Here is a 14107-nt window from a genome sequence, read left to right on the forward strand (position 1 = left end):
TTAATATCATTAATAATTAATTGATTTGATAAGATAAGACACCATATTCTTTAATAAAAATAAAAATTTTGAATTATATATTAATAGGGTTATGAATGAGGCAAATTCGATTAGAAGAATAACATAATTTCACAATATTCTATATAGATCGATAAATCAGACACTTATACGATTATACCCAAAAATATTTAATATTGCTAAATTGTATTTTTTTTTAAGTTCAAAACTTGTAAATTCCTTATATCACAAAAATATATTATTCATAAAAAAATCCAGTATATCCGACACAAATGAACAAACACACAGCTTGATTCGAGTTCACGCTCCAATCTCCATAGGCTCAAAAGAGAAGCGTAAGGCACACAGTCCGCAGACACACACAGAGCTTGATTTGCTTCATTTTGAAGTTTAAGAAAGAAGGTACATTCATTTATTTCATAGTATCTTTCTGTTTTCGAATTTGTCATTTCATGAAATCCAAATCACACCACCAAATCTGCATCTTGTTTGGTCAAAATCAAGAATTTCGATTTCAGTTGCTGCTGCTTACTACTATTTCAAGTTGAGGTTGAAAGCAAAGGTAGTCGATCTTGATTTGTGTCCTTTTCTGAAAAAAGCTAAAGGTTTTGTAGGTAATAGATAGTGGTTGGTGCATTCCTCACTCTTCAGATCCGACTCCAATAATGCAGCTCCAGAGCTAGAAGAACTGGATTTTTTTCCCGTTTCTACTAACAATTCGTTTTTTGTTTTTGATTTTGTTAGATTACCCAGAAACATTTAGAAAAAGATGGACGCAGATGGAAATGGAGGACATTCGCCTTTAGATTACGCCACCATTCAGATCCTGCCTTCTGAAAACAGGTAACTCTACTAACCTATGTTACTTGAGCACGGACATAGTTAGATTTTTCTAAGTTTTCATTTATTTGGAGGATCTTGGAGGTCACATCCCGTCGAACATGGGCAGTGCTGGTACTAAGATTTTATGCTGGGGTGAACTTATAAAATTTTAGTGGGCCAAAGTAGATTATCAATAAAAATAAAAATAAAATATCTACAAATATATAAGAATTTGAGGGGGCGGCCGCCTCCTCCAACCCCCTGGGTTCAACCATGGAAATGGGTACTTCATGAAGAATGAAGAGTCCCAACCAGGGATTTAAATAGCGGTCTGCTATTGAAATAGAAGCAGTTATATAGCGGTAAAGGTGCCGTCCTAAACCGTTATTTCACAACCACAATGACTGCAATAGCACCTACTATTGTTGCAACCACGATAAACAAAGCCGAAAACGCTACCGTAACAGCAATTTAAATCCCTGGTCTGAGCAAAATAGTTACTAACTACCCTTTTATCAATAATGGAATTCTCTTTCTCTGATGTGTTCAATTGTATATCCCTCTCTCCCTTTTTAATAATTTTTAGGTATGAGGCATATACTTGTAATGACAACAAAGTAGAAAAAGTGGGTGTTGGTGTTCTGGAAAAGCTCTTGCCCCATTTACCAGGGCTAGATAACTTGTACACCCAAGGCTCCAATGCTGACTACAAACTGCAACTTCCCAACAATTTAAACTCTGCCCACTGGTTTACTAAATCTACTTTCACCAGGTTCTCCATTTTCCCGTATAGTGTCTTAAGTATTTTTCCCATTTTTATTTCTGCTGGTGGTCACCCCCTTTGTACTTTCTCAGATTCCTACATCTTGTTAGTTCAACTGAGCTGGTGGATACTGCTAAAGGTATTGAAGGTGAGATCTCTCTTTTGGAGGAAACCAGAAAGTTTCAACTTTCTTTGTATGCTCAGGTAAATGAATATCTTGCATGTGTCTTTAACTGCCTAGATATTTAATTATAGCCTAGGTCAAAGTATTCTGCTGGTCCGTGTAGTTGAGTGGAGTTTGAGATTAATCCTAGACTCAAAAAGTTAAAAATCAAATCCTTTTACTTTTTCGATTTAAAAGTCTCAATTCAATAGTTTACATTCTTAGTATTTTTCATCAAAATTTTCCATCAATACACCCGTACAAACCTCATAAGAAAATCATTATGATCTCTAGGTTGCGAACTTTGACTGAAATTATTATCAATGTCAATTATTGGGGTAGAAATTTTAAATCGAAAAAGTAAGCTGGTTTAATTTTTAAGTATGGGGACTAAATTTCAAAATTTGCCTAAGTACAAGGATCAACTGCGTATTTTAACCTTAATTATACGTATAGTCATCACTAACAACGTTTCATCTTCTCAGGGTCACCAAGATCATATTCGAAGCAGCAAAAAGGGTAATTGTTATGTTCAAGCAAATTTAACGTAGCACACTGTTCATTGCCTTTCTACGTTCTCTCTCATTGTTGTTGTTTTTAGTTTATTTGCATATAAAAGGAGTGCAATTCCTTATTGACTTTCTATTTATTTGCATTGCAAACCGGAGCTTGCAACTTTAGAATTGTTCGATGGAGGTTTCTTTTTAAACTAATTGCGAACAAAAGTATTGTCCCTTGTCTGTCTTCTGAATCTCAGTAATTTTGTGTTTCATCAATCATACATAAATGCCTAGAGACTTGAGAAATTAACTGCTCGCTTTCATTGTTCAGCAGATATAAGCAACTCAAAAGATGGGCTGCTAGCATCCAAAGTAACCTCCATTCTTATTATTCTACACTATATTTCACCATATTTGTTACTGCCACTAATATATGTATTTGATCTCTGCAGTTTGAAGTCAACAATTCATCGTCAGTTTCCTCAAAGTAAGTTCACTAATAATATATATATGTGTGTGTTTGTGCGTGTGTATGTGTGTGTATTATAGTTAGTTTGTTAGGGTGTTTTATTTCTCCCGAAAATCCTAACCAACGTATGGAAAGTTTATTGCTAGGAATGAGCTCTTACGTGCTATGGACTCAAGACTGTCAGCATTAAGAAGTGATTTAGTTGCTGCTTTTAACCAGGCGGCTGGAGAAACCTGCTCCTACGAAGAAATCACTCATCTAGCCAAATTTTCTGAAATTTTTGGAGCAAATGATGTGAAGTAAGTTGCCTTCCAAAAAAGTGCTTGGATCTTTTGAATTCTCATTTTTCCAAAGAATTTGTAATGCGATACTTTTACCAAAGTTTTGGTATTTCTCATATATAACATTTGTTGAATTGAATTATAAGCAAAGGATAATATTATTGAGTCTATTGCAGGAACTTTTTGTACAAGTTTCTAGAGCTGAACCAAAAGAGTCAAGTTGCTATTCTGTCAGATGATGAAAAGCCTTCGTCCACTTTTGCTTCAATGAGCGACAAAATAAACAAGACTGATGGAAATAATCAAATATCAAAGCCGTTAAGTTCAGAAACGCCAGTTAAATATGGTGTTTCACCAGCCAAAGCTGCCCAGGTCGAACGTCAGAGCTCAACTGATAGTGAGGAATCTTCTGACTCAAGTGATGAGATTCAAACATCTGCAGAAAGAAGTCGAGCTCTTATAAGATCTGCATCGCCTAGACGTTCGGCATCTCCCATGCGAAGGGTTCAAATAGGGAGGGGTGGCTCACGTAGGGCCCCTGCTCTGACCATTAAGAGCCTTATTCCTGCTAGAGAAAAGATGTGGTCTCAAACAGATGTAGCTTCAGAAGATAGTGAAGAGGAAGGATCAGGACAGACTAAGAAACCTGAGCATAACGTTCAGCGTATGAGTGTTCAAGATGCAATAAATCTTTTTGAAAGAAAACAAAGGGATCAGATTCCTGATGTTCCTGTAAGGAACTCCTTAACAAACATCTCTCTTGGCGCAAATAAGGCTGTATTGAGAAGATGGAGTTCATGTATGAGTGAATCCTCCTACCAATGCCAACCACAGAATACTTCTGAAGATCCTGTTCCAGAGCCTCCTGATAATTTTGTTGATAATGATATAATGGGGAGTTCAGCAGAAGTTAACTTGGAATCTGATACTAGAAATGAAGCACAAAACATTGATGAGACTGCTGATGTGAATGTAGAAAGGCTGGAAGAGAGATCGTCTAGTCCAATAGATGTTCATGTGGTCACAGATATAATCCAAGAAGAGGAAGCTAATGGAAGGTCGAAAAGCTCAGATGAATGGAGTCGAAAAAAGGAAGCAGAGTTGAATCAATGTTCAAAAGAATGATGGAAAATCAGCCTGTTAGCCGTAGCAAGCCTCAAGCTAAAGTCAGACAAAATCTGTCTCCAGAGCAGAGAGTTGGAATTTATGACCATTACAAGGAGAAGAGGGATAAAAAACTTAGAGGAGAAAATGCTGGAAAGCGCACTGAAAAAGAAGAAAAGTTTAGAGCAATGCAGAAAATTCTTGATGAGGGGAAAGCAGAAATGGCTTCCAAAAAAGTGAATAATTTATGCAAAAAGGATCCTCCTACTAAGGCCCTAAATTCTGCTAAGAATTCCCATAAGTTACAAAAAATTCCTTCTCAGCCAGCTACAACAAAGGAAACTGCAAAAGAAACCACAAAACCTTCAAGTGTGAAGAAGATCTCATCTAGAACATCCCCATTGCCTGCTACTCGTAAGTCATGGCCTTCAACACCGTCACCAAGAACAAAAGGACCACCACCAGCTAAAAGTTCAGATGGAATCTCTTCTGCAGGCACCATGCCAACGTCTCGGAAACCTCAGTCAGCACAATCGGTGCCTCGAGTGAGTCCTAAAGTGGAAAGCTCCCAGCCACAACGAAGAAATGTGAGCACCACCCAGGCTAATAAACGAGGTTCAATGAGTGTGAATGAGAAGCTGCAGCAAAATTTGATGACAAGCAACAAAACTACTTGGACAAAAGTTGCAGCAGCACGTGGTGGAGACTCATCCGGGGTGGTTCCAGCAAAGCCTAGTTTGTATAACAAGGCAACAAAGAAAAGTACTGTAGTTCCACTGGAATCAAAGCCATTTCTCCGCAAAGGTTCTGGATTGACCTCTACCACTGGTGGTGTTAAAAAGATAAAAAGTCCCAAGTTGGAGGGCCCTCTGAGAAATACTGAAAGTTCAATTGATGTTCAAGAGAGTGATGTCCTTGTTAATGCTTCTGTTCCAGTGAATGAGTATCATGGTGAGTCTTTATCATCATTGGATCATCGTGATGATGCTAATCAGCCAGAAACACAGGTGAATGACCACCAGAAATGTGATGTGATTGTTGATGAACTTGCTCCGGAGTTTGAAGAGGGCTTAAAAAATATTGATGGGTCTTCACAAGGTGTGGAAGAATCAACCATCTCACCAACTGCTTGGGTAGAAATAGACGAGCATCAGAACCTGCCTGACCAGTGTGATGACCAAACAGGTGAAATTGCCTCTTCAGCTTGCATTGCACCAGTTGAATCGGCTAGTCCTCGTGTCCGTCACTCTCTGTCACAAATGCTGCAAGAAGAAAGTAGTGAAGCTGATACCACTGAATGGGGAAATGCTGAAAATCCTCCAGCAATGGTCTACCAAAAGGATGCTCCTAAGGGATTGAAGAGGCTGTTGAAGTTTGCCCGGAAGAGTAAGGGCGATGCAAATATAACTGGTTGGTCTAGCCCATCTGTCTTTTCTGAAGGAGAGGATGACACAGAAGATTCAAAAGTTTATAATAAGAAAAATGCTGATAACCTACTACGAAAGGCTGCCCTTCATGCAAAGAACTATGAACACAACCTGGATGCTCATGAGCTTCCATCTGGTATATTTTATCCTTTGCCTAAATATTTACATGCTTGTTTTCTGTCAAACTGTTTGTCTCGTATAGATAGATTTGAGGTGGCTGTAGGTCAAAAGCATAGAAGTAGCCACTTTCATGCTTGCAGTTCCATTATTCTATAGCTTGTCTGTTTTTGCTTCTTTGTTCATGTTTCGAGGAAATACCAAATAGTTGTGAACATTACCATTCCATGAATCTTCATCGAGTTTTCTTACGAAAGTACTGCATGCTTTGTTTATGTAGCTCAATCAGGCATTAGCGCATTCGATATGCAAAAATCGCGAAAGGGCAGTGTCTCAGCTACTGCCTCCACTACTAAAGGTCCACTTCCATTTCCATTATTAATTTCCTTTTTGCTTTGCCATGGTAGGTTCTTTTAGTTGCGAAGTTCCGATCTTTTTTCCCTTGTATTTGTTTTTCAGGGACAAGGTCTTTCTTCTCCCTTTCAGCATTTAGGGGTAGTAAGCCAAGTGACATGAAGCTTCGCCAGAGCTAGGATATTTATAAAAATCGAGGTTTTCCACACCCGCTCTCTCCTGGTCATAAGCCGAGTTAACTAAGCTTTGCTGGTGGCCAGAATTTCTTACCTTTTTCACCTTGCTGTTAGTGTATTTGTGTTGATTTGGTTGCATGTCAGCAGCGTGGGATCGTATCTATTCCTGTGTTGGTGGTGGGATGTTGATGTAGATACAGTGCTTTGCAGGATAAGGAATTCCATGCTGCTAAACAAATCGTTCCGTGTTAACCATTATGTTAAAGACAATAAAACCATTATGGATTCATTTTCTTTTCTTTTCTTTTGCATGAGAACCAATTATAAGAGTTCGCATTCCAAAAATTCAAGCCATGTACCACTTATAGGGATGGCAATGGGGTAGGTAGGTAGGGCAGTGAACGGCTTTGTCCCTAACTCGATTCTAATTGCGACCCGATTCCGATCTGTCCCGAACTTTCATCATGTTTTATATTATACTAAACTTTTGCAAAACTAAACCAAAGTTATGGTATAAAATATATAAAATCAAGTTGTAATCAAAGTATTTAAAAAAGTTATGGCTCGTTCAACTTTGAAACTCCATTTTTTTTAAAAAAGCTTAAATGTTCCATTATCCTTTAGATTATATCATTTGTATCAAATTATCGCCTAAAATATTTTTTGAAATGTTTTACCATATCAAATATAAATCGTTACATGTTTGCTTCATTCGTCAATTCCGTTAAAAATAAATTTCACTGACCAATTAAAACAAATCACGTCACCCCTTAATACTTATTTTTTAATCTAATAAATAAAAATCTATTAAATAAAATAAAACATATGATATATCAAAAACTACCCTTCCCCCTCCTCCCACCGTAGCCCCCCCCCCCAAAAAAAAACACCACCTCCATACTTGGAATTCATCTCATTTTTCGTTTGATTTTGTAAACCTGTTGCTGTTCCTTTCCTTAATTGATTCCTGGATGGATATATTGTTTGTACTGTCCCTGTAAAAAAACCAAGAGATTTAGAGCTTGGTTTCCATATGAGCAAAACCCAGATTTTAAAATCCAGTGAATGGTGATCTCTTGTGGGTATTTAGTGTTTTTTTTTCAATGTCTCTGATGTGAGTATTTTGATTGTTTCTTCTTGGTTGTTGTGTTTAGTGTTTTTTGTTGAATGGTGATCTCTTGTGGGTATTTGGTTGATGTGGGTATTTTGTAAACCCAGTGAATTGTTTGTTGTGGGTATTTAGTGTTTTTAAAATCCAGTTCATTCAGTTTTCGTTTTCGTTTAAGTTGCTTTCTTTGATTATATTGTGAAGACATGGCGCTTGAATGGGTAGTTCTGAGGTGCGGCGCCTAAAAAACGGTTAATATACGGCGTGACCGGTTAAACAAGTGACCGATTAAAATTTAGACCGGTTATGTTATATTATTTAACCGAAAATATTATAAAGTACAATAACATATTAGGTAGCGCTTATATAATGTAATAGGTAGCGCTTATATTGACCTATTTTATAAATAAACCGGTATATTTATACCGATAGCATTGCAAATTTACCTATTACATTATAATATGTTGAAAGTGTCTACACTTTTTTATAAAAAAGATCGATACTTTTTTTAAAGTTATGTAATTTATGTTTTAATTTTTTAATAGTATTTCATGTTTTCAACCTATAATATTAATTTAATAATTTTATTTGTACAAAAAATTATTTGATTGTTTTGATATTTTATAAAATAATATTTAGAAATTAAATTTAACAATATTAACCAAAGATAATAATAAATATGTAATATATATGCTTATTATTTTTAATTTAATGATAATATATACCGTAACATAAAAAATAAATCATTAGATACATATAATTACTAAATTAATATCTTAAAACTCACTCAGAAGATAACCTTAAATTAATGTTTTCCACAGTGAAATAAGTATGGACACTTCTATAAAAAGGATAGATATTTTACAATATAAGCGCTACCTATTACATTATATTTTTACCTGATATATTGTAAAGTATCGATCCTTTTTATAAAAAGGATCGATATTTTTTTTTAAAGTTATGTAATTTATGTTTCAATTTTTTTAATAGCGTTTCATGTTTTTCACCTACAATATTAATTTAATAATTTCATTTACACAAAAAATTATTTGATTGTTTTGATATTTTATAAAATATTATTTAGAATTTAAATTTAATAATATTAACCAAAGATAATAATAAATATGTAATATATATGTTTATTGTTTTTAATTTAATAATAATATATACCGTAACGTAAAAAATAAATCATTAGACACCTATAATTACTAAATTAATATCTTAAAACTCACTTAAAAGATAACCTTAAATTAATGTTTTCTACAGTAAAAAAAATATGGACACTTTTATAAAAAGGATAGATACTTTATAATATAAGCATTACCTATTACATTATATAAACGCTACCTATTACATTATATAAGTGCTACCTATTACATCATATTTTTACCTATTATATTGAAAGTGTCCATACTTTTTATAAAAATGATCGATACTTTTTTTAAAGTTATGTAATTTATGTTTCAATTTTTTTAATAGTGTTTCATGTTTTCCACCTACAATATTAATTTAATAATTTCATTTGCACAAAAAATTATTTGATTGTTTTGATATTTTATAAAATAATATTTAGAATTTAAATTTAACAATATTAACCAAAGATAATAATAAATATGTAATATATATGTTTATTGTTTTTAATTTAATAATAATATATACCGTAACGTAAAAAATAAATTATTAGACGACTATAATTACTAAATTAATATCTTAAAACTCACTCAAAAGATAACTTTAAATTAATGTTTTCCAAAGTGAAAAAAGTATGGACACTTTTATAAAAAGGATAGATACTTTACAATATAAGCACTACCTATTACATTATATAAGCGCTACCTATTACATCATATTTTTACCTATTATATTGAAAATATCAATACTTTTTATAAAAAGTATCGATACTTTTTTTAAAGTTATGTAATTTATGTTTCAATTTTTTTAATAGTGTTTCATATTTTCCACCTACAATATTAATTTAATAATTTCATTTACACAAAAAATTATTTGATTGTTTTGATATTTTATAAAATAATATTTAGAATTTAAATTTAACAATATTAACCAAAGATAATAATAAATATGTAATATATGTTTATTGTTTTTAATTTAATAATAATATACGTAACGTAAAAAATAAATCATAGACGCCAATAATTACTAAATTAATATCTTAAAACTCACTCAAAAGATAACCTTAAATTAATGTTTTCCACAGTGAAAAAAGTATGAACACTTTTATAAAAAGGATAGATACTTTACAATATAAGCACTACCTATTACATTATATAAACGCTACCTATTATATTATATAAGCGCTACCTATTACATCATATTTTTACCTATTATATTGAAAGTATCAATATTTTTTATAAAAAGGATCGATACTTTTTTTAAAGTTATGTAATTTATGTTTCAATTTTTTTAATAGTGTTTCATATTTTTCACCTACAATATTAATTTAATAATTTCATTTGCACAAAAAATTATTTGATTGTTTTGATATTTTATAAAATAATATTTAGAATTTAAATTTAACAATATTAACCAAAGATAATAATAAATATGTAATATATATGTTTATTGTTTTTAATTTAATAATAATATATATCGTAACGTAAAAAATAAATCAATAGACGCCTATAATTACTAAATTAATATCTTAAAACTCACTCAAAAGATAACCTTAAATTAATGTTTTCCACAGTGAAAAAAGTATGGACACTTTTATAAAAAAGATAGATACTTTACAACATAAGCACTACCTATTACATTATATAAACACTACCTATTACATTATATAAGCGCTACCTATTACATCATATTTTTACCTATTATATTGAAAGTGTCCATACTTTTTATAGAAAGGATCGATACTTTTTTTAAAAGTTATGTAATTTATGTTTCAATTTTTTTAATAGTGTTTCATGTTTTCCACCTACAATATTAATTTAATAATTTCATTTGCACAAAAAATTATTTGATTATTTTGATATTTTATAAAATAATATTTAGAATTTAAATTTAACAATATTAACCAAATATAATAATAAATATGTAATATATATGTTTATTGTTTTTAATTATTGGTTTTGCTGTTTTTTGGGTCGATACTTGTAGTTATTGTACATACCTAAATATGTACTGCGAATTTAATGTTGTACCCACCCTTTAACTATCACTACCAATACCACATCCTATTGAAAGCAGCACGACTGAAACATGTTCAAAATGAACCTTTGCTTACATCTCCATCAACTTATGGACCGTTGAACTAGCACAACAAAATTTTTGCCATGGATAATACTGATGTAGACAATGTTAAGCCAACCGAGGAATGCCATGAAGTACATAATGTTGATGAATCTGACAAATTGGTTGGTCAGCTATTCTGTTCACGTGATCAAGCTTGGTACTTTTACAAGGGATTCGCACGGGAACATGGGTTTAGTGCACGTAAGGGAACAACACGGCTTGACGTGGAAGGGAATGTGAAGACACAAGAATTTTGTTGTTCCAAAGAAGGGTTTCGAGTATCAAAAGTCAATACTGTTGATCTTCAACGTGCTCATACGCCAGTCACAAGAACAGGATATAAGGCTAGAGTCGTAATTACAGCAACAAATACAAACGATCAGTGGGTTATAAGTAAGTCTGATCAGAAACATAATCATGCATTGTGCACACCTGCTATGACACCATTTATACGTTCTAATAGAGCTGTAAGTAAGGCTGATATCGATGAGGCAACAACATTGAAAGAGGTCGGTGTTGGCACGTCACAAGTAATGAACTATTTAACGCAGCAGGCAGGGGGCTATCATAATGTTGGATTTACACATAAAGACCTCTACAATGCACTTCAAAGAGGTAAAGCAAAGGAAATCGTTGATGGGGATGTGAATGCGCTTATTGCCTACTTTGATTATAAGAAACATGATGATCCCGGGTTTTTTATGACATACTCGGTAGACGAATCGGGGGCATTGTATAATCTTATTTGGTCGGATTCTACATCGAGATCGGATTACACATACTTCGGTGATGTAATTGCGTTCGACACAACGTACAAAGATAATTTGTATGGTCGACCAATTATGCCTATTGTTGGTGTCAATCATCACCATAACACAATTGTGTTTGCCTCTACCATAATCGCTGACGAGACGTCTCAATCTTTCGAGTGGGTGCTACAGAATTTTTTAGAAGCCATGATGAATAAATCACCTATTTCAGTTGTCACCGATGGGATAGGGCAATGCAGAGGGCTATCAAATCTGTTATCCCTTATGCTAAGCACAAATTATGTTCTTGGCATCTTTCTCGCAATGCACAAGCTAACATTGGTGACCCAAAGTTTACAGCAGCATTCTCAAAATGCATGGCTTCCTGGTGGATAACCAAGGAATGGCGTTCGGTTGTTTTAGAATTCAACGTCCAAAAGCATCCATGGGTGATTGAGAAGGGAAATACACAATACTTATGGGCACAAGCATATCTAACCGGTCATTTCTTTGCCAATATTCGCTCAACACAAAGGTGCGAGTCTATGAATGCTTCACTAGCTATTGCACTGAAACACAAGAAGACATATTTAGATGTTGTTCGTGCAATTGAAGATGGAATTAGTAGAATGCGTATGAACGAGTTGAAAGTGGATTACTTAAGTTCCCATACGAAGCCCTTCCAGATCACAAAACTGGTCGACCTTGAAAGCCATGCCGCTGCGATTTTTACCCGCGAATCTTTTCGTGAGTTCCAAGATGAACTTATACGGGAGACATTGTACCGGATTGAGGCAGAGATTAAGTCCTTATCAGATGAATGTCAACATTATATTTTGTCAAAGTACGCAGAAAAAAATAGGAAATTTGAAATTAGTTTTGATTCTCGTACGAAAACTCTAATTTGCTCCTGTAAAAAATTCGAGACCGTTGGACTTCCGTGTCGCCATCAACTTCACATTTTGAAGCACTTGGACTACACATATTTGCCCGGGACTTTGATTCAAAGTAGGTGGACTAATGATGCGAAGGCTTCTGTACCCAGTTATGTTGATTTGAATGTGTCTCCAGAAGTGATGCAAATGGCAAGGTTCGCTGCTCTACGTTCAACGTCAAGTAGGTTATGCTACATTGCATCAAAGACAGACGAGTCTTTCAAAACCGCAAGAGATGAGATGAAAAAACTAATAGAAGAATTAGAAAACTCGTTTGGTTTGAATGATTCAGCCAACCAGAGCATTGTAGTAAACAACGTTCGTGACCCTCAACGAAAACAACGCAAGCGAAAAGAAGTGCCAAAAAACAAGGTCGAGAAGAAAATTAGGCGATGTGGGTACTGCAACGGTGAGGGACATAACAAACTAACATGTCCTCAAGTCAAGCTCAGTTTGAGTACAAGCACACATCCTACATCAACTGATTTTTTCGAAGACGGAATGGAATGACAACGATCTCCATATATCGTAAGTATCAACATGACTCCTATTGTGTATAAGAAACATGTACATATAAATAATTTGAATGAAGGAAGAAAAACCGCGTTACTTAAAATTAGCGACACAATATTAAAAAGTGTTGATATAGGTTGTAGACCTATTCGCTCATAAAACCGGTATATTTATACCGGTTATATTACAAAATTATCTATTACATTATAATTCTGGGTTCCGATGTGTAAATGTCGACACTTTTTGACAAGGTATCGACACATTTTTCTTCCATTCTGGACATAAAGTACCGACACAATATTAAAAAGTGTTGACATAGGTTGTAGACCTATTCGCTAATAAAACCGGTATACTTATACCGGTTATATTACAAAATTATCTAGTACATTATAATTCTGGACATAAAGTACCGACACAAAATTAAAAAGTGTTGATATATGTTGTAGACCTATTCACTCATAAAACCGGTATATTTATACCGGTTATATTACAAAATTATATATTACATTATAATTCTAGGTTCCGATGTGTAAATGTCGACACTTTTTGACAAGGTATCGACACATTTTTCTTCCATTATGGACATAAAGTACCGACACAATATTAAAAAGTGTCGATATAGGTTGTAGACCTATTCGCTCATAAAACCGGTATATTTATACCGGTTATATTACAAAATTATCTATTACATTATAATTCTGGGTTCCGATGTGTAAATGTCGACACTTTTTGACAAGGTATCGACACATTTTTCTTCCATTCTGGACATAAAGTACCGACACAATATTAAAAAGTGTCGATATAGGTTGTAGACCTATTCGCTCATAAAACCGGCATATTTATACCGATTATATTACAAAATTATCTATTACATTATAATTATGGGTTCCGATGTTTTTTCAATCGACACTTTTTGAAAAGGTATCGACACATTTTTCTTCCATTCTGGACATAAAGTACCGACACAATATTAAAAAGTGTGAAAACTTTGTTGTAGATATCATGGAAAACAATGATATAGTAATGTGTTTCGATACATTTGCAAGCAGATGTAAAATACATTAATAACTAATATTGATATTTTAACAATCCTCAAATGTATATGTATACAGAGAAGCAAATATGGAATAATTAATGAAAATATACACACAATATAATCACACCAAAATATACATACACAAGAATGTTCAAATAATGTACCGACAAACGAAATTAATCCGATGAAAAAGGGTTATTTCTAACGAAGTCCGGAACATTAGAGGCCTTCAACAAATTTTCCAAATACTCTCGTATGTTTCCGCCTTTTTCTGAGGACATACATAAATAATTTCAATTATCAAACTAATGAGGTGCAAT

General features: G+C 33.5%; 1 pseudogene; it reads left to right on the plus strand.

Moving 5' to 3' along the window:
- The first annotated feature begins 691 nt into the window (after positions 1 to 691).
- Positions 692 to 6472, plus strand: LOC120181798 (annotated as a pseudogene).
- The last annotated feature ends 7635 nt before the right edge of the window (positions 6473 to 14107 follow it).

The sequence above is a fragment of the Hibiscus syriacus genome, unplaced genomic scaffold, assembly GCF_006381635.1.
Source record: "Hibiscus syriacus cultivar Baekdansim isolate YM2019G1 unplaced genomic scaffold, ASM638163v2 tig00112532_pilon, whole genome shotgun sequence".
NCBI lineage: Eukaryota > Viridiplantae > Streptophyta > Magnoliopsida > Malvales > Malvaceae > Hibiscus > Hibiscus syriacus.